Here is a 20,045-nt window from a genome sequence, read left to right on the forward strand (position 1 = left end):
CAAATGAGTGATTTAGGCTACTTAAAGAATCACCATCAAAGGTATTAGCAAAAGCAGGTTTTTAATATAAATTTGTGGAAGTGTGACTTAAGACATTTTTAAGATATTTCAGTGGCAAGGCTTACTGTAGTTCTGATTGCATGGATGAAGTGTACAAAGGAAAATGAAATCAGAATCAGTAAAGAGTCACTTACACAGCACTCAGGGGTGAAAAATGGCAAGGGTGCGAAGAGTAAGGGTGCAGAAGGGTTTAACAATATCAACAGTGCTGGAGACTATGACTCGGGTGGGGAATGTTCCAGAGTTGTTAGGGGATGGCTGATTATTCCTGCTCTTGTCCTTCATTTACCCAGGCATCTGCAGTACCTGATATGATCAAGGGACACTTCCCCACCCAGCTCCTTACACAAAGGCCAAGGCCTAGCAGGAATACCTGAAATCATAGAGCAGACCTGAGGAGGGGGTGGGGGGGGATGAACCAACACAGTATCTTTTTTGCCATTTCTCTAAAAATGTTTGTACCAAGGTAACTTTATTCATTGGAAGTTTGGTTTAACTGTTGCATTAGAGACTACACTCCAAAGACAAGGCAGATAGGACACAAGATCTTTCTTCAAAGGTGCTTTTAAAAATCCCACTAGGCAGCTCTATGTTTCTTTAGGCATGCAGGTATGCTAGAAAGTCTGAGCCTTTAGATGAATAGGCTCATGGAAAGCTGAGTTGATTAAAATACTCTATTAGATATCTACTGTAATCCAGAGACCAGTAAGGGACTGGTCTCAACCATCCACTGTCTAGAATATATAATACATTGGTATTAGATGACAAATAAATTGTGACTTTCCTGCTTCCTTTGGGAACCTATGACTCCAAACTACCTCAACAGAGTTAATTAATTTCTCCCGTAATTCATTGTAAAGTTTCCTATATATAACTTCATCCTATTACTCATAGTATTACCTCATGGCACATGGTCCCTCTGAAATTTAAAATTACATATTCTGTGTATGTAATACATACATAGCTAGTTTCTATGTCCCCATGCACTGCCATTAGATTGCATTATATGTGGCTAGATTTCAAAACTATTTGTAACATAATCATTATTATGTCATTAATGTTTAATTAATGACCTGTTTACTCCCTATTTCTGTCAGTTCATTACTGCCTTTGTGCTGCTCAGTTGCAACCCACACGAGCAGGGTGTTAACCTGGACTGCTCACTGGGTCAGTGCTGCAGCAAAGCTGCAACAAAAACTCATACAATTCTAAACAAATTTTGCTGGTTAATACTGCATTAAAAGGGGCAACACAACCTGTGCCCCTTCTTAGACTCCATCTGAGTCTTCTAGTATGAGATCATTACCTTTCCTCTTGAATGGCACTTTTTTCCTTCACAACAGTTTTAAATGTGAACCAGAAGCAGAGTCTTCATTGAAATGGAGTGAAAAGGCTCTGCAGAATTTTACATTTGAAAGGAAGGTGAAAAATAACAGCAAACACCTATCAGTGCTTCAAACCCTCTATTTGGATATTGAGGCACACACAGGTAACAATATCCTCTCCAGTTAAGAGTGCAAAGGAGAAAATATTCAATAAATAAGTACTCTGAGTTACTCTGCAGAGGGGACTGGTGGAAAAGTGAGACAGTTAAGTGCATTATTTTTAGACCCACAGTTCAATGTGCAACTCTCATGACCACCTGCTTGACAGAAGAGCCAAAGGTAGTTGATGCTGTCAGTCACAACATGCCTGGGTGTCCTTCATTTTTGTCCCTTTCATGAACAGCCCAGAGTAAAGCACCTCTTCATCTTTTCTTCCATTGCATCTTTGATATTCTGCTATAACTATAAACACAGAGCATGTCCTGTTTCTGTCCCAGGCATTTATGGTGCTCTGAACAACCTGTTCTGGTTGAAGATGTTCCTGCTCATTGAAGAGGCATTGGACTAGACGACCTTTAATCACCATCATATGGTGATTCTTACTACCGTTATAAAATCACCTTTTAGTTCCTGTGCCTTTGTATTAGTAAGGGTGGAATTTATCTCAATTTGAGGCAGCCCTGCCTGCACTTGCATCAGTTGTGTCAGAAACACCCATCCCAGGATGAAGTGACTGCCATGTTACAAATTACATTTATCCCTCTGCTTGCCATCAGGATAAACTCACTGATTCATTCAGTATGTATCTTATGCTTCAGGAGTCAGAAGGGGGACAGATGAAGTCTGAAAAGGATCAGATAAAGCCTGTTCAGATAGCTGTTTGTTTCTTTGGTTGCTGTTGCTGCTTTAATAGAACTGATGTTCAAAGTCACTGATTTTCTCCGGTTAAATGAATTTTGTCTGCTTGTTGGAGATAGAGGACACCTGCCTCTCCCCTTAGAGAGGCTGATGTGCTAGGCTAAGCAGAAAGATTATTATATGGAGTGGATAATTGGAAAGGTTTGGCAATTTGAAAAGCAGACCAGCTGAAAGCAGGCATAGGGTTTGAATACTTGCATGGAAATTAATGTTGTGGTATCTGTTCATTTTTCTATATATGGTGTGTGGTTCTGTAAATGAATAGCAATTTGTTTACAGGATCTGAGAGGAAAAGTAATACTGGAAGGAAAGAGAATGCTTGAAAAGCATCTTTGAGAACTTTATGCACTACAAATTTTTTTCTTGAGACAGTTCTTCATTCCTGGAGATAAGACCCTGTCCTGGTTTAGGACAAATTAGGGGAAAATCTCCAAAGGAGCCCCTTAAAGGAAACAAACCTCCATAACTCCCCCCCCTCCCCCCCAGGTTCGGGAGGAATTTCCTCGGAGGAAAAGTGGAAAAAACTTGTTTATTAAGCAAGAACAAAAAACACTCCTCAACACAAGAAAAGCAGCCCGAGATGACAACAAACGTTTTCACCAGTCCAAGAGAAGCCGAACGGCTTGGGCAGTCTGCTGAGGAGGGTGCTGAGCTTCTCTGTAGTGCAGACTCCGGAGGAGTTCCTTGACGTTCCCGAATCAAGGTCCGAAGCAGGTCGGATGTCTTCAGGGAAGGGGAGGAAGGAAGCAAGGGAAAAACAAAAACAGAAAAATGGCAAAATAAGGCAAGCAAAGAAAAAGCAAAAAAAGCAAGAGAGTAGAGCAAGCAAAGCGAGCCTAAAGCTAGCAGCAGCAAGCCAGAGCAAGCAGCCGGGGGAGGGACACGGCCATAGACAAAACAAACTGAGAGCACGGGAACAGGAATACACGATTGGGATACAAAGCATGAAAATGTCCTGTCACCCCAGGACAGACCCAAAAAAGAATTTGTGTTGGAACGAAAATAATGTCAAGTCTAGTAGTTATCTAATGCATTCTGGTTGCCATAGAATCACTTATAGAATCATAGAATGGTTTGTGTTGGAACAGATCTTAAATATCATCTAGTTCCAACCCCACTGCCATGTGCAGGGACACCTTCCACTAGACCAGGTTGCTCCAAGTCCCATCCAGCCTTGGCCTTGAACACTGCCAGGGATGGGGCATCCACAGCTTCTCTGGGCAACTTGTGCCAGTGCCTCACCACACTCAAAATGAAGATTTTTTTTTTTCCTAATATCAAATCTAAATCTACTTTCCTTCAGGTTGAAGCATTCCCTCTTGTCCTGTCACTACACATCCTTGTGGAAAGTCCTTCTCCATCTCTCTTGCATCCCCTTTAGCTGCTGGAAGGTGGAAAAGGGGCTGGAAGGCTGCTGTAAATAATCTAATGATTGATTACTGCTTCACACCTGCATAGCCATACATTTCACTCTCTTACTCCAGAATGAAGCAAGCTGCTGCTGGAAACTTGGATTCCTCTGTTTGTATTCAGTGCTCTTAGTGGGCATGCGGGGCCATACAAGCTGGAAAGCCAGTCCTGACTTTCTATGTCCACAGGTTTGGGCTTATGAAGGACCCTGTAGAGCTTAGGTTCTCCTGGTACTGCTTGGTCTTCTGAAGCTGCCAAATATTCCTGGTGCTTACCTCTAAAAATGATATTATTCTACAACTGCAGCTTGTCTGAGCATAAGTAACCCTATTTTAAGTAAATTTGGCCTCAGAGATGAAGAAGAAGCCAAAAGGCAAAAAGCAGTGAAGTCATACGGTTCAAAGACAACTGCTCTGCTGCAACAACCCCCTACATCAAATTATAATTTAATTTACAGAAATCCATGTTCCTTTTTGAATGCTTAGATTAATATCTTAAGTAAACAAGATACATTTGGATGGACCAGTTTTTTATTCAGTTCTTCTTTGGACAGAATTTTTTTTTTTTTTTTTTTTTTTTTTTTTTTTTTTTTTTTTTGCTTCAAAGAAGCCAGAGCCATTTCCCAGTTAATAATATGGTAATATGGAGTATGGAGTTAAAGAGATATATCATGGGAGTTAGTTTTGATTGTAAGATATTGTAAGATACATCTAGTTATATTCTTCAGTTGCTGAAGGTCCTCCTCAAGACAGGAGGGCTATGGAGATTTAGTCAAAAACACAGCCACTTTCTGAGATTTTCACATTCTCCTTGGTTCAGGTTTGAAAAATAAAGTATTAGGCTGTGTTTCTAGGTTTCTGAATATTGTGGACAAGCTCCAAGGGGTTGAGAACTCTTGTGTCACAGATGGCTGAAGAGAAAGGGCAAAAAAAAATCTCTGTTGCTGCCCAGTGTTTGTCCTGGCATCTTTACTGTTTGCCTACCAGCCATTAAAATGCAATATTGCCTGTCATGGGTATAGAGCTGTGGTAATTTATTCAGTGTTAAGGTAAAATTCCACTTCAGCTGGATACATGGTGGGGCTGCTATTTTTCCTGTTCCTCCTGTAGCAGCTGTGGAGGGTCTGGCTTTTGCAATACTATCTGCAAACCAATGTGCTATTAGGCTCTAATGTAAAAATGCACAACAAAAACTCTAACAGAAAAAATAAGTTGGCATAAGATGTTTAATGACTTTCATGAAAACTTTATGTTCTATCCTCTTAAATAAAAGGCAAAATATTTATGAACAGTTCTGGGTGAGGGCTCTATCTTTGCATTTCAGTGCTAATTGGAGTGATGACTTCTGCAGTAATGTGCTTCATATCAATCACCAGTTGTGGCACAATGCAACTAAATACCTCTGTATTTCCTTACCCTTAATACCACCAGCCTGATGGTACATGGGCCCTGAGCATGCATCTTGGTTCCACAAAAGAACTTGGTTCTTCTTTTTCAAGGACGTTCACTTCCTCCTCTGTTTCCACTGTAACTTAGTAACATTTTCGGATTTCCTCCTTGCTGAGTTTATTTGCCCAGATGCAGCTAATTCACATCTGGGACAAAACCCCTTATTTTTCTGCCTTTATCTGTACTGAATGCCTCACACCCGGTGGAGATAGACAGAGAGCCACTTTCTGCCAGCTATGTGGGATGCAGAAGCTCTGGGCAATCCGCTACCTGAAGTTATTGTATTTTGCTCCTCTAGCACACTCTTTCGGATCACAGGCATTGTCAAATTATCAGTGTCTGAGGACAGCCATTTGCCCAGGCCAAGAGGGGTTCCATGCCTCTAAAAAGGATTTGATGAACAGAAGGATGGCTGTGTTTGGCTCTGATGAGCTGCAGGGTGAATTTCAGGGCTGGAGAGAGAAAATTGCAGTCAGAGACTTTTGAGAACAGCTGGAGACTTTACTGCTAATTGCCTGATCTAGTGAGATGTTCTTGGCACACAGCTTTGTGACAGAAGGATTACAGTGCCTGATTACCAGCCAGAAATGCCTAAGCATACAATCCACCTTGTGTGAGGAAATGGGAGACTAAAAGGCCCTCTGTGTGGGAAAGGGCTTAGAGGCACACATGTGCTTACAGGGAGCCACATGGCCTCAGCATGTACCTTCCAGGGCCATATACCTTTGCTGCATTCAAGGTGGGAGATAACTCCTGATCTTCCCATTATCACATCTGAGTAAAGAACATACTGTAACTTGTGTGTTTCCACTGAGCACCAAAGGAATTTTGCCCTTGTGTATTCTTAAAGATCTCCTGTAGCCCATTTCCTAGTAATGAAAAATCACATGATTTGTATAAAATGTGGTTGTCGGATTTCACTTGGCACACAACCCAGTCCTCTGGGCATGCAAGTCAGCTAGTTCAGTCCTGCACTACAGCAAGACCTTGCAGACATTTACCAACTCCCAGGGCTTCATTTCTTTTCCCTCTTCCAGTCTGAGGAAGAGCAGAGAGCTGCAACACCTATCTCTTTCATTAGGAAGATAAATTGTAGCTTTGTTTATGGTAAGACTCAAGAAAGTGACAGTCCAGGTCTAAAGACATCTGCCTGTCCTCAAAGAATGATCCCTGAGCCCAGCACGGCACACAGTTGTGTAATATATGTCACTTGTACATTCCTTGGTACTCATCCAGGGGTCCAGTCTGTGCCAGCCCCATATCAGTATCAGCCCAAGGAAAGCGTTGGCATGAACACAACTGCTGTGCTTGGGTCTGCCTCGAAGAGCTGCAGTCCCAAAGGAAAAACAAAGCCAAGAGGAAGGGAGCAGCAACAAACCTGACCTTAGCATGTGGCTGAAAGCCAAACTTCTTGTGGGTTGAGTACTTGGATTTTTGAGCAAATTTGCTCAATTGTCTTTAATTTGAGCAATGGCTAATGGGTTGCCTTTGTTTTTGATTCTACAGTGGAGTGGGACTTTGCGTATAGTCTTTGTGCACAAGAAGGTTTCCAAACAAAAATGTTCAATAGCCATGCTACATTTGTCCTCAAAGAGAAAAAAAAGCTACAAAATCTGCATTCCTCAGCTAAGCACACACATAAAAATGTATACAAATACTGTATATTTGTGTGTATATTCAAACAATCTGTTATGTATGAATTGCCATCCTTCCCTAGTTTTCTCAACATGTGAAATGATTCCCATCTGAAAGCCAGACACACATCTCCAAAATGAGTCTGGTGTGTTTTCCAGGCCTGTGTTTTCATAGTATCTAGTCCCATTACCCCTTGTTTTACCCTTTCCCATATTAACAACATGAAGAACTATGAAAACTGTTGAAGAAATGAAATTCTGAACTGAAGAATCCAACGGAATTATCTGACAAAGATACTTGCAGAATTAGGGTCTACATCTCATTTTAGCCAATAAAACAGCAGCAGCTGGCACTTCCACAGTGTAGGGCAAATGGCGTATTTTGTGCTGCTGGATGAATTTGCACAGTCTTTTCCTGGACTCCACCTCTTATTCACCGTCTGGCACTTACAGGCAGTGAAAGAAGGGCTGGTGAGCTCTGGGCTGTGTCCTCTGTCTTTCATGATTACTGAATGTTACTTCATGGGTAACACCAGTATTTTTTATCTCTCAGTAAAAGCATGTTACTAGTGTCAGTGATTCAGAATTTAAGCAGTGATTCATCACTAGTTTGTTTTCAAGATAACATCCCAGGATCTTTTCCCTAGAGCTAAGATATGAATTCTGTTTACCACCACATTTTAGCAAAGTCCCAGCAACAAGACCTAGCTGGCACACAGCCAACATGCAGACTTCTACTTCCTTGTGGTCAGGAAGATCCAAATATCAGGTCAAACCAGTACTTTCAGCCGCTAGAAAAGATAAAATCCTGAAGTGCCCAGACTGTTTGCACACCCTGCAGCTGTGTTCCACCAGCACACCTGCATAGGGTGATCCCTTCTGCTTTGCAAAAAGCCAAGTACTCAGCTTTTCTGGACTTGGGTCATTCAAATCAATTTGTCCTGGTAGAAGCAACACCTTTTAAGATGAGAAGCACTTAACCTCAGTCAGAGAGAGACTCCACCACTTTCAGATTTGGAAACATTTTGATCCCACACACAGCAGACAGTACTCACAGTGACTTTTTGTAGAAATGCCTTCAAATGCTGATCTCAACTTCTTTCCAAATCACTCCGTGTATTCATGGGGAAGACTATTTTTAGTGCATTGTTTGTACAAAAGGAAAAAATAGCAAAAGTCCTGTAAAATTCTGCACACATGTATCCTTGCATGGTAACACATCAAATACATTAAGGCAGGTTTGTCCTGAAAAATTTTAAAGCATATTTTTAGTAGGTGAGAAGGAGATAGTCAAAGCACATGCCATTCAACAAATATGAGCAGCCTGTTTTTTCACAGGTGTGAGAGCTGCTTGGTTTTATTCAGCTATATTAAAAGATGGGAAAATAAGGACATTTATGGACTCCTCAATTTTAAATACAGTGAAAGAAGTAGAACTGCCCTGCATCCAGAATGTGCTGGCTGATTTCTTTCGAAAGAGGAGAGAATTAGGCCTTCAAGAGGAATTCCAGGGAAAGATTGTAAGTTAGGGCTGAGATATAAAGTGTAAATAGGATCATGGAAAATACAAGCAAATACAGGATGAAGCTGGCTTTATCATAAGAAACTTGAAAAAAGACAAGAGCTGAGCAGTCAGAGCAGAGCTATGAGGGTGTTGAGGACACATAACTGGAGCTTGGTGTAAAGAGAAGCCTGAAGTGCAGAGATGTCAACCTCATTCCCTCTCCTGTGGACTCTTACTCCCCATCAGTCTGACCTGGAAGAGTGGGCCCAGCACTGTGGCTATCTGAGCTGGCAATCCCTCTGCCATTGAAATTGGAGGCAGCGTAACTGAATGGGAAAAGTCAATCCTGCAGAGAAAGACACCTGCACAGCCCTCTGCTCTGCCTTTGCAGAGGGCCTGGCTGCCCCGGAGCCTGCCCCTGTGTGGGGAGGGCAGGTGTGCTATTAACATGTCATTTCTGCACTGAAGGACAGGGCTGGTGGGCAGCAGCAGCCCAGATGGACACGACCAACCACGGTGCGCTTGCATTCCCTCTTCTGGAGGCGTTGCCATGCGTTTGTCACCACGGTCGCTGAGATTCAGACGCAAACAGATGAGTTAGGTGAAAAACAAACTCATACTGGGAGCAGCTGAGCATGGTACAAAAAGGGGAAAGCCCTCTTGGTGGCACTCACAGATGTCTCTCACCCTTGTGTTACCGCCTGGGGTCTTTGGCAGCGCTTCACGTTTTGCACCGACCTTGTTTTCCTGACTTGAATGCGAGGGCTGATCTTGTTGTTTGTGCTGCTGCTTGTTTGTTTTGAGAACCAAGAAGCAGCCCCATGCACCCACCCACCTTCCTTGTTCTGAGGCACTGGCCTCCCATTTAATGAGTGCTCGTACAGCAGAGCTTACAGCCCATGTACAAGGCCAGACAAAAGGGCAAGGAAAAACAAAATACTTGAAAAGGACAAAGAAAGAGTGACATTTACATAAATTTACCTAGTTAGAAACACGTTAATTGTAGCAAAAACCAAGGCTGGCATTGTCACAGCCTGGCTTTGCTGGGGAGTGTTTTGTCTGGCATTGTAACAGGGGTGAAACTCTAATTAGTATGATCTTAAAATCAGTGGGATATCAGCACAGTAGGAGTAGTGGCTGCACTTCCAGACCTCCCATTTAAATTAGCCTGAGCCCTGAAGAAAGAAGTCTTAGGCTAGAAACACCAATAAACTCCACAGCATATTTCAGACTTCAAAAAATTTTAATCATGATCACTGTTCTACTCACAAGAAAAAGAGTGGAAAAATCTGGCCCCTTTTAAAAAAAATGTTTTGGATTAAAATGCTGATTTTAATGGAGATTTCAAAGGATAATCTTATTTAAAGCTCCCGTTTCTTCATTTTGGTAGATTCTCCATGGAAATGTACACAAGGATACCTCCTGTAGAAAGCACAGTGTGCTGTCCTTTGAATTTACATGAAATTCCATATGGAAAATATAACAGCTTGGCATTCTTTTTGCTAATAGAGTCAACAGAGAGATACAGATATGCAGAATACAATATATATATTTATATAGATATATATGTAAATAAACATCTGCGCCAAAGGAAAGGAAGCAAGCTCCAGGCTAGAAACAAACAGGAAAAATGCACTTGTTTCTGCTGTTACTTTGAGAGTAGAATTCTGCAGTTAGGTCTTGCATAATCATCCCACCTGTGCTGAGGGAGTTTGTCTGGCTTCCTGTGCAAAAATCAGACATATCACTGCTTAGGTAGAGGGGCAAACATGCTGTATCAAGCACGGGCTTTCTTTGTGACAGTGATCAGATAATTTAAAAATTCATGCCAGTGTGAGATTTGTCTGTAAAGTAGGGGTGAATTACACAAAAATGTCAATAAACCAGGGTTTGGGAAGGTAAACAGAATGCAGGGTCAGACACAGATTTTAAAACAATCTGGCTATATTATTAACCCAAGCACGGGATTTCAGGGTGAGCACATATGTGCTTAACATGCTCAGCACAGTCCTGACTGAGGCCCATAGTAGGGGACAGTACCAGAGAGCTCTGAAGCATGAGGTGCCTGCATTGATTTGGATAAGAGGGGAAAAGAGTGACACAGTTGGTGCTGCCAGACATGTGAGCTGATTTTGAGCATTATTCTCAGAAAAAAAAAAAAAAAACCACTTGTGAATTTATCATGAACAAAAATCCAGTTAAATAATATCACTTGTCTGGAGCAGATTTCCAGGTGAAACATCTTGGGTGTCCAGAGTTCTAGAGAATTTGGTATGGATAGAGCAAGTATCTAACCCCAGGGTAAGTAAGGGTCATTGTCACTGTCATGGGCAGCCTCAATTAACTGATTAAGATAAATCAAGGTCAAAGTGCGCCAAACTTTTCTTCAGGAAGAGAACTTCTCCAAAACTATTTTCAAGGCCTCACAATTCAAGTATTATAGCTGCCTATCCTTATATTCAGTGCAATAATTTTTAATTTCTTTTTTCATTCTTGCACCATCCATAAGAATATTTCCAGGGAATCAGATTCAATAGCTGGTTTATGTTTTCTTTTCCCAAGAATGAAAGACATCAAGTGTGAGAATCATTTGACTAAATACAACCATCTATTTTCAATGTAGTCATCCCCTAACTTTCTTTTGACTGTCTGCAGAGACACTTTATCTCATGTTAACAGTAAAAATTAGACAAATTAATTGTGCCCTCAAAAGGCATATTTCTTGCTTTTCCTTGCAAGCAAGCTGAGAGATACACGCTCAGGTGTTCCCACATGCATTAAAATGTGTAAAGTTAACAGAGATAAATGCTAATGTGCCCTACTTCATGCTTTTTTTTTTTTTTTTCCAAGTACCACCAATGTTTTTTTCAATTCCTGACACAACTTCTGATTTGTGACTTCTCTGTCATCACCAGGTGAGACACAGCATTGCCTCCCTTCCCCACAGCAGGAGGACACTATTTTGGAAGACATGGCATCACCAGCTTTTAGTGCTACGGTCATTATCATTGTCACCGTTCTCATATCGGTGAGTGCTTACTTGTGTTTCCTGAGGTACATCTGCTCTGGATGCTGCAAAGCCGCCCAAGTAGGACCAGACAGAAGACTTGACCCCAGGAGGTTTGAAGAACAAGTCTAATCTCACCTCATCAGAGGATCTACTGAGCTGTGACAAGAAGAATCTGCAGGTAGAAGTCCCAGAACTTGTAGAGGAGACATGCTATTCAGAGATTAATAACAAGAAGCACACCCTCATCCAACACCAGTGTTTTGTACACTCTGTATCTTTGATTGATTTTTCTAGGTAGAGTGAATCTTCTGAAATTTTCTGATGCAATGCTTCTGTAGATAACACCTTCAGTAGCTTTTGGCATTCCTTGGCACTTTCTCTGTTATTATTTGATTTACTGCATTTTTGTTGACATTCTTTGCTTTCACAGTTCAAAATGGATTTGGGGTTCCACAGTTCTGCCACTGCTACCATCTTTCTTGCCTGGTGAGAGAGAGAAAGAGCCAAGGACCTTGGGAATTGTCTGAATTTATTATCTTTTGAAATTGTAATGATAAACTGGACACACTTTTGGCACACCAAAGGCAAGACTTTGCTCTCCATACACAGAAATCCACACACTTCATACACTACAGCTTGCATCATATCGGAGGCCAAAACTGGTGATCTAGTGATCCTCTGACCTTCTAATCTTAAATTGATCTTCTGATCTTAAACTCAGTGCCAACAAGTGCTCACACTTCTGTTACTAACAGAACTTTCAAACCCATGTGTCGTTTTTCTTTGCTGTTCAACCATTTCATTTTTGCCATGTGACCAAGACGCTACTGGGCATCTATCAGAGCCACAGCTATACTGAGTGTTTAAAAACAACCTCTCAGCTGCTATAATTCTGGCCATGCAAGTGACATTCTCCCACTCATGTCCTAATCAGTGAGTGTACCATGTTTGGTCCATGCTAACCATGAGGGGAAAAACCCACATCTGAATAAAATAGAGAAAATTAATCTGAAGCTTTCTGAGAGCAGATATTTTTTTCATTCCCAGGACCAGACAAGAAAATTAAGTTCAGAAGAAAATGCCAGTGGAATGTCTCTTTTTGGGTCATCTTAGTTTAAGCTGGACAGGGAAGAGCTGAAAAACTTTTTCTTTTGGGACAGCTGATTGTGTTCTTTTCCTGCAGCTCACAAAGCAAAAGAAGTACAGATAAATAAATGCAAACATCCCGGTGGTGGCCTGTTTGAGACCTACCTGCATCAAGTCTTTGAGAGCTTTGTTGATTACCACTGGCACATTCACTGAGGCAAACTACTGCTGTATTTTCCCTCTTACAGACTTACCTCTCCAGCAGATGTTTCTTTTATGTCAACATCTTCTCACATCTTTACAACAAACCCCAAACCATTCTGATCTTTGTTTTTACAGCAAAAAAAGCTTGAAGATGGAATATTTGAAATGCCCATGAGGAAAATTTGAAAGAGAAACTCTTATTTTTGCAAATCTGCCTATGTGGCATGAGCCAATCCACGTTTTTTTGATGAGTGGAGTTGCCAGCAATGCATGCCAGGCAGGTTTTGGATCTGATCTGCATCCCTTGGGCATCTAGTGCTCCGACTCCAACAGCAAGGAAGAAAAGAGCCAGGACCACTTTTATTCTGGGAAAGGGCCAACACAAAGCCGTGCAGCTCTGCTTGCAGACCTGGATATCATTGTGGAAATGAAATCCATTATTCATAGCCAAATCTCATCTGCAGTGGACCAGCACTACTTGTTGATATGTTTGTTTTGCCAAGTCAAAACTGTATATCGTGTTTTGCCTCTAAGTATGTATTTCAGTATTTTTGTGTATCAAAATACTTGATAGAATTTTTCTGTGTTACAAGATAACTGAAGAGACAATTTCCATCAGATCAAAGACTGTCATTGGCAAATCTACTGTGTTACAAAATACATAAAATAGCAGTGTACTCAGTAGCCACTTAGGCCTTTACTTTGTTTCAAAATTCAGCTACCTAGAAAATCTTCAAACCTAATCAGGAGAGAAATGATCACTTGCACTCATGCGTGCCAACATTTCTTTTAATGCATTACTTTAATCTGAATTGTAGTTCCTAGCATTTCCCTGAGCAGGTTTATTATGTTCCAGTCCAGTGGCTCACAGGCTAGCTCTGACAGAGCTGTGCATCCCAACTGTTTTTCTTGGATATATTTTATTTGCAGTAATACAGTAATTTTTGGCTCTTAAACCAATAAAAGCTGGAGAGTGAGATAATAATGTTATGAACTGAACCAATATTAGTGATAGCAAAAGGGATAAGGGGGAAAAGAATGGGAAGTAATGAAAATACATAGGGGGTCAGAAATCCTGCTCATGGTGTAGTACTGTTCACTCCAAGGCGAGTGCAGAAGTAACCCCAGCTGTTCCATACCCAGTCCTCCCATTTCCTCATCTCTCTTCCACAGAGCTTGACTCCTCCAACCATTGCCAAAGATATTCTCAATCTCTTCTATGGTCCTAAAGTCCCCATCATGGCCAAGACTAAGAATGTAGACCATTCTTTCTCATTATTCACCTGCCTTAATTTTGGTTTTAATGTCCTCCCATCTACTCCATATATTCTGTGACATTGCCATTACTCATGACCCAATGCATAACTCTTTTTACTGTTGCCACTTATGGGTTACTTCAATTCTGTCTTCCAGAAAAGATTGTTCCCTAAGTGTTGTAGAGAACATTATAGAATTGGAATACAAACTAAAATAGCCATATTAAAAAAAAAATAAAAACTTCAAATGGAATTTATACAATGTTCTCCATATTTTGTTGTTAAATATAAGGCAATTCTTCATGCATTAAAGAAGAATTCTCAGTTAAATGTATCTGATGAAGGTCCTCAGAACTCTGCTACTTGAAACTACAGATCTCAGTTCACAAAGTCATCTTGTAAAAAAGAAGCCAAAAGAAAGATTTTGAAGTTGATGAAATATAGAATAACCCACCATTTAAATCAATATGGATTAATTTTCAGGTCTTGTATCTAAATAGTACATCTTCAAGTTAGCCTATTGATCAATGAAATGAGCTACTGCAGCAGTGAAAACAACAGAAAACTTTTGAAGATATATATAGACAATATTCTGTGGTTTGTGGTTTGTATTTTGTTTTCATTAAACCCTTTTCTCCCACCTAAACTATTTGTGATTGAATAAAGACAGCAAATGCATAACTCTGATTCTTCTTGCTCATTGACCTGTTTGGGTTGCTTGCTTCCATTTTAGACACCTGTGGTGTCCTGGTTTTACAGAAAGGAAGGGTTTGTTCTGACACATAATCAGCCTGCATTTCGTCCTCTGCCGAAGATCTATATGGACACCTCAGAGCAGCTCTAACACCTTCAAGGATCTCTGCATATCTGCCCAGCATCAGCACAGCTTGAGGGAAGCCACACCAGCAAATCCCACCAAGTCCACCACTACCAGCCTGCAGCTCTGGCTGCAGTTTCCTCCACTGGGCAATTTAACACAAGTCAACCAGTGGAGGAACAGAAGCAACTTAGTGGTTAGGGCACTACACTGGGCATCAGGAGTCATGGGCACTGCACTCTTTCCCTGGGATTTGCTTCTGTATTTGCCATTAACCTTCAGAAAAGAAGCCACAGCTGGGAGCAGAACAGGACCCATGCCTGCTCAGCCAGAAAAATATGGGCCTGATTAATGGTTAGTATTTTTTTGCCGATGTGACAACAGTGTTGAGCATCACAAAGGCTGGAGGAAGACTGAGGGGAAGTTAACAAAAAAACTTGGGGTTCAGTGCTGAATAGTCTCAGTGGTTTGCAGGGAAATCTAACCCCTTAATCCTAGTTTGTAAAACAAAAAATGCATCACTTCCTTTCCTGCTAACAATCTGCCTTAGGAAAAAGGCGTCAGCGAAGGAGCTCCATCGACAAAATATCCCGGGAAGGCATCCACCAGAGGGAGTTCCATGAACGCATCAAGCCCAGCCTGAGCTCTAAATGGTTTTACAGCGGCTGAGAAGAGCCGCCTGTGTGCTCCCCAGGACAGACAAGCTGCTCCCCGCAGCTGCTGGTCAGGGGCCTGGGCTGAATTCAGCAAAGTACTGACCCAAATCTGCATAATCTTAAGTGAATACTCAGTGAACTCTAAGGAATTGCTCTGTGCCTGGCATTAAGCGAGTGTTTTATTAGAGCAGGGTCAAAATACTCAGTGCTTTGCAGGTTCATATGAGGAAAAGAAAAGACTCTGTTTACACCTCGGCTTTTATTTTTCCCTCACTGGTTCACTTGTTAGAAAGAAAGCTAAGCCCGGGCCAGCCTGGTTTCTGGGAGGCCCAGGGAGGAAGCCTTGGAAGCAAACCCAACTGCTTCCACTCAGGAAGAGTTTTTGATGAGGCTGCCTCTGACACACAGCGACGGCAGCTGCTCTGGATGGATCCTGGCCCCTCTGCCAAAGAGAAAAACAACAACATGGTGACACCTCTCTATCTGGCATACAGGATAAATCTCTGGTTCAACATGAAGTCTGCTTCTCAGATCTTTCTGTCTAATTCATGTTAAAACTATTTTCAACAGAGGGAAACAGTGTGTACTATTCCTTTACCAAAAAAAAGAAATCAAATTCTTGCCTCCCTCTGCCCCAGAAAGCAGGCAAACGATCACAATGCTAACAAGCCATTGTGAAAATATCCTGGATTTAAAAAAAAATATTTTAGACCTTTTGATTTTTTTTTCTTTTAATTGCTTCCCCTGGGTGTTCTAGAATCTTGAACAGTTCCTAAAAGAAATTTAAGAAAAAGCACTCCACCCTGCTGGAGATCTCAATCCAAATTCTGCTTTATATTAGGATAAAGGAGCCCAAGGAGTTAATCCCAGCTATGTGCTTTAACACAATTCCTGACTAAAGCCTCACAGAAGCTGTGAGAAGACATTAAATGAAGGTGATTCCTGACTTGATGAGATTATTTTTCCAATAAGAGGGGGGAAAAAAAGACATTGCAATATTAGAAAAGGACGAGGCTGTCATTTCTGTGACCACAAGACGGAGATGCAGAGACGGTTTCATTTTAGGACATTCCTGAGCTGGAATTCCAGCCCCAAAAGCAGGCGGCCCCCAGCCCAGGGCACAGTCCTTTGTCACCTCTACCCTCTCTATAAACCAGGCATCTTAATACCCCCACTTTTCACAGGAATGCTAAATAAAATGCCTTGAAGATGAAGTGCCTGTCTTGCTGTCACGCTGCCAATTCTCCTGCACTGTGAGGATTCATATGGTAACAGGAGCCAAGGTCAGGGAAGCATTAGTCACTCTGAATTTGGCAAACAGGGGTGTCAGTGTCTGATAGCCCTTGCTTGCAGATTAGATTAGCATGAAATGCCTGCCTAGGTTATCCTTGAAAATCACTTCAGCTACTGCAGGAAATGGCTGCTCTGTTCATTAGCAGGGGTGAAAGCAGGACAGTTACTTTCGACATACATTTGCTTTGCAAGTTTTTACTTTCTGTGCTGTTAATGCTGGTTTAAGCCTATCTGAGAAACAGTTTTTCCATAGGGTACTTCTGATCTCTTCATATCCCAGTAGGTGTTCAAGGCCAGGATGGATGGGGCCCTGAAAATCCTGGTCTAGTGGAAGATGGTGCTGGCCACAGCCAGGGGTTGGAATGAGATGATCTCCAAGGTACACTTCCAACCCAAACCATTCTGTGTTTCTATGATATCTAAGGTATCGCTCTTTCATCCCATTCCTCTTTTCATTGCTTTCAAGTGTATCCCAGGGATGCCTACTGCCAGGCCATTCCCAGTGGTGGTTTCTTCACTGTGGAGGTCTTGTCAGTCCTACCTGAGCATGCAGATTTTGGTGCAATGAATTACTGCAGGGAGAACATGATTTAGCACCCACTGAGCCTGTACATCCATGGGGTGTGCAGAGCAGTGCAGACATGACCTTGGCATCAGCGTAATTGCTTCACTGAGAAACCCTGCCATGAGCAAGGCTGATGAGCTTCTGTGCAATGTCCTCTGCCCAGCATACTCCCAGTTTTGGAGCCAGCTAACTGGACCCCAGCTGTCAGACATCCTGCTTCACTGATCTGTGCAACAAGAGGCTGCTGACAAGTTCATCCTGCACTGTTGGTTTGGAGAAAACATCTGGGCTGACAGCAGGTAGCCTCAGTCCTGTGATAGGAAATGAGCACATCAGGTCTATGAGGCTTGTTTTAATCATATCAAAAGGGTTTCTTTCAAATCTAATGTATTTATTTTAAAACTATTTTCTTAATAGAAAGACAAACACTAGGAATTAAAATGTCAAGTGGTTCTCTATGCTGTCTGCCAGTCACCTTTAGTCTGCTGTCACTTGTAGTCTAGGTGAAAGGCGAGTCTTTTGAAGCAGTACTACTGTTAGTAGAAATCTAAATATTAGTCCTTCCTCTCCATGTCTCCATCAGATAAGACACCAGGTTTTCTGTTAGCAGCCTTGAAGGTCGTAGTTCTTGATGCCAGCCACGCTGTATTCAGCAGGAGTCTGGGACACAAAGAGGTGGGGAGAGAACATGGATCCAAGCCACTTTTCTTCTTTCCTGCCCTCTTGCATAAAGTATTGCAATTAATTGGATATTCAAATTGGAGTGAAGGCAGGGACCACTCTTTCTTGGAGTGACACAGTGCTTCAGCCCTGCTGCCTTCATAGACTTTACCTCCTCTTCCCATTGCATGCACTCACTCTCAGGGCAAATGTTCACCCCCTCTGCAACAGTGGAAAAGAACAAAGAAAAATACCAAGATTGGACCAGTGTCAGTATTACTAGTATTGGGAAATAATGCCATTAAATCCAGTCTAGAGCATTTTTTCATGTAGTTCTGTGGGACTCTGACAACAACTGTATGCTTTATAGCAGTTCCTTTTGCTCTACACAACCTAACCCTCACTCAATAAATTGCATATGGTACAAGAGTGAAACAATCATCCCAAAAAAGAGATGTCATTCAGCTCCACAGTCATTCTGACAGAGATCTGTGTTGCTCTATACAGGCAAATCAGCTTCCAAGAAGCAACATGGTTCTAGAGGGACAATGTTAGCAAAATCAAAGTATGTGTGGGAAAGCCAAGATGAGGCTGGGAAGGCATTCAGCTGCCAGTAAACACTCCCTCCCCTTTATCCCCCACCATTCCCTTATCCCCTTTATCACTGGAAAATAGAAATCCTCATAAAGCCACAAATGACATAAGGAATATTTAATTTGTAGCAGTGAAACCAGTGTGGGATAGCACTGGGCTGAGTTAAAGCAGCTTGTGTAGAAGCCAGGACAGCCACAACACTGCTGAAGGCTGCCATGGAAGCAGGGCCAGGAGTCACACGGAGATGAGTCTTTGAAAAGAGTAATTTCTAATATAATCAAAGTCAAAATACAGTCCAAGATGAGATTCCTGTAAATAAAAGGAAATTTATTAGTTCCACATGGCATCATAACAAAAAGTTTTAGAAAAACTTAAAGCCAGCATGCCGAAGAACATAACCAACCCTTTGGGCCTTTCTCATGGAATGATGTACAGACAGCCTTGTTGGATGTGGTTATTCCCATATGTGATCCCTATGAGAAAAAGGGGAAGGGAAGTTCCGGGAAGTTCCGGAAAGGGAAAAAGAGAAGAGAAGAGAAGAGAAGAGAAGAGAAGAGAAGAGAAGAGAAGAGAAGAGAAGAGAAGAGAAGAGAAGAGAAGAGAAGAGAAGAGAAGAGAAGAGAAGAGAAAAAGAAAAGAAAGAAAAGAAAAGAAAAGAAAAGAAAAGAAAAGAAAAGAAAAGAAAAGAAAAGAAAAAAGAAAAGAAAAGAAGAAAAGAAAAGATATCTAAGAGAAGGGTTTCCAGACTGCCTTCTCCATATATCTGATATATTCTGGTCTCTATACATTTCAACATTTGAGACCAAGAGAATCTTTTTTTCTGCCCAATGAATTCCGATTGTTTTAAACCTGACTAAATCACAAATTTCCATCTGAAAAATCAGCTGTCTTTTGCACAGCTACTGGCAGGAATAAGTCAGGGTTATCTATGCCCTGATTGTCTTTGAAGCACAAGAACCACCTTCATAAAAAGTCAAGGATGGTTTCACTGACCCCAGTAGCATGACTTAGCGGGTTCAGGATTTCACCCCAAACATTCCTCCTGCAGTCTACAAACTGAACCTGAATCTGAAAATTGTGTTAAACTTTCTCTCACTTTTCCATCAGCAATAATGTTTGTACTCCCAAAAAAAAAAAAAAAAAAAAGTGTTTCTAATGTTCTAATGCATAAACCAGAAACCCACTTCTGCCCATGTTGTCCCTGCAGTGCTCTCAAGGAGAAGAAGCAGGGCAAGTCTATTTTAGTCAGCCAAGTCAGTTGGTGAGGTCCTGTGTACTCACAGGAATTCAGTCTGTTGTATAAGCAAGGGCCAGACACGTTTAGATGTTTCCATAGTTACTTCATAGCCACCATATGCAAAATCCCCAATTTTTGCATGCTTTCAGTTGAACAAAACTCCACCTCAATCCTAATCCTCATCCTGCTTTCATTTAGACTTCCCTAGCTTAAACTGACATCTTGGGCTCAAAAGAATAGTAGCTACACAGAACTTGCCCAGATAAGAAACAGTAAATGTTTGCGCAGACCTGGCTGTGTATTCAGTTGGCTCAACACCTCTAATTCTCCCAAATATTGTGAGAATTTTCCATTTTCCTCTCCATTTC

General features: G+C 41.6%; 1 long non-coding RNA gene across 2 annotated transcripts; it reads left to right on the forward strand.

Annotated features, from left to right (window-relative positions):
* The first annotated feature begins 552 nt into the window (after positions 1-552).
* Positions 553-11,704, forward strand: LOC137466653 (uncharacterized). Of its 2 annotated transcripts, none has more exons than XR_010995260.1 (3): positions 553-669; positions 1,404-1,549; positions 11,215-11,704. It is a non-coding gene; the product is annotated as an uncharacterized lncRNA (long non-coding RNA). The 2 variants fall into 2 exon arrangements; XR_010995259.1 differs by having other exon boundaries at positions 553-619.
* The last annotated feature ends 8,341 nt before the right edge of the window (positions 11,705-20,045 follow it).

Source organism: Anomalospiza imberbis, chromosome 2, assembly GCF_031753505.1.
Source record: "Anomalospiza imberbis isolate Cuckoo-Finch-1a 21T00152 chromosome 2, ASM3175350v1, whole genome shotgun sequence".
NCBI lineage: Eukaryota > Metazoa > Chordata > Aves > Passeriformes > Viduidae > Anomalospiza > Anomalospiza imberbis.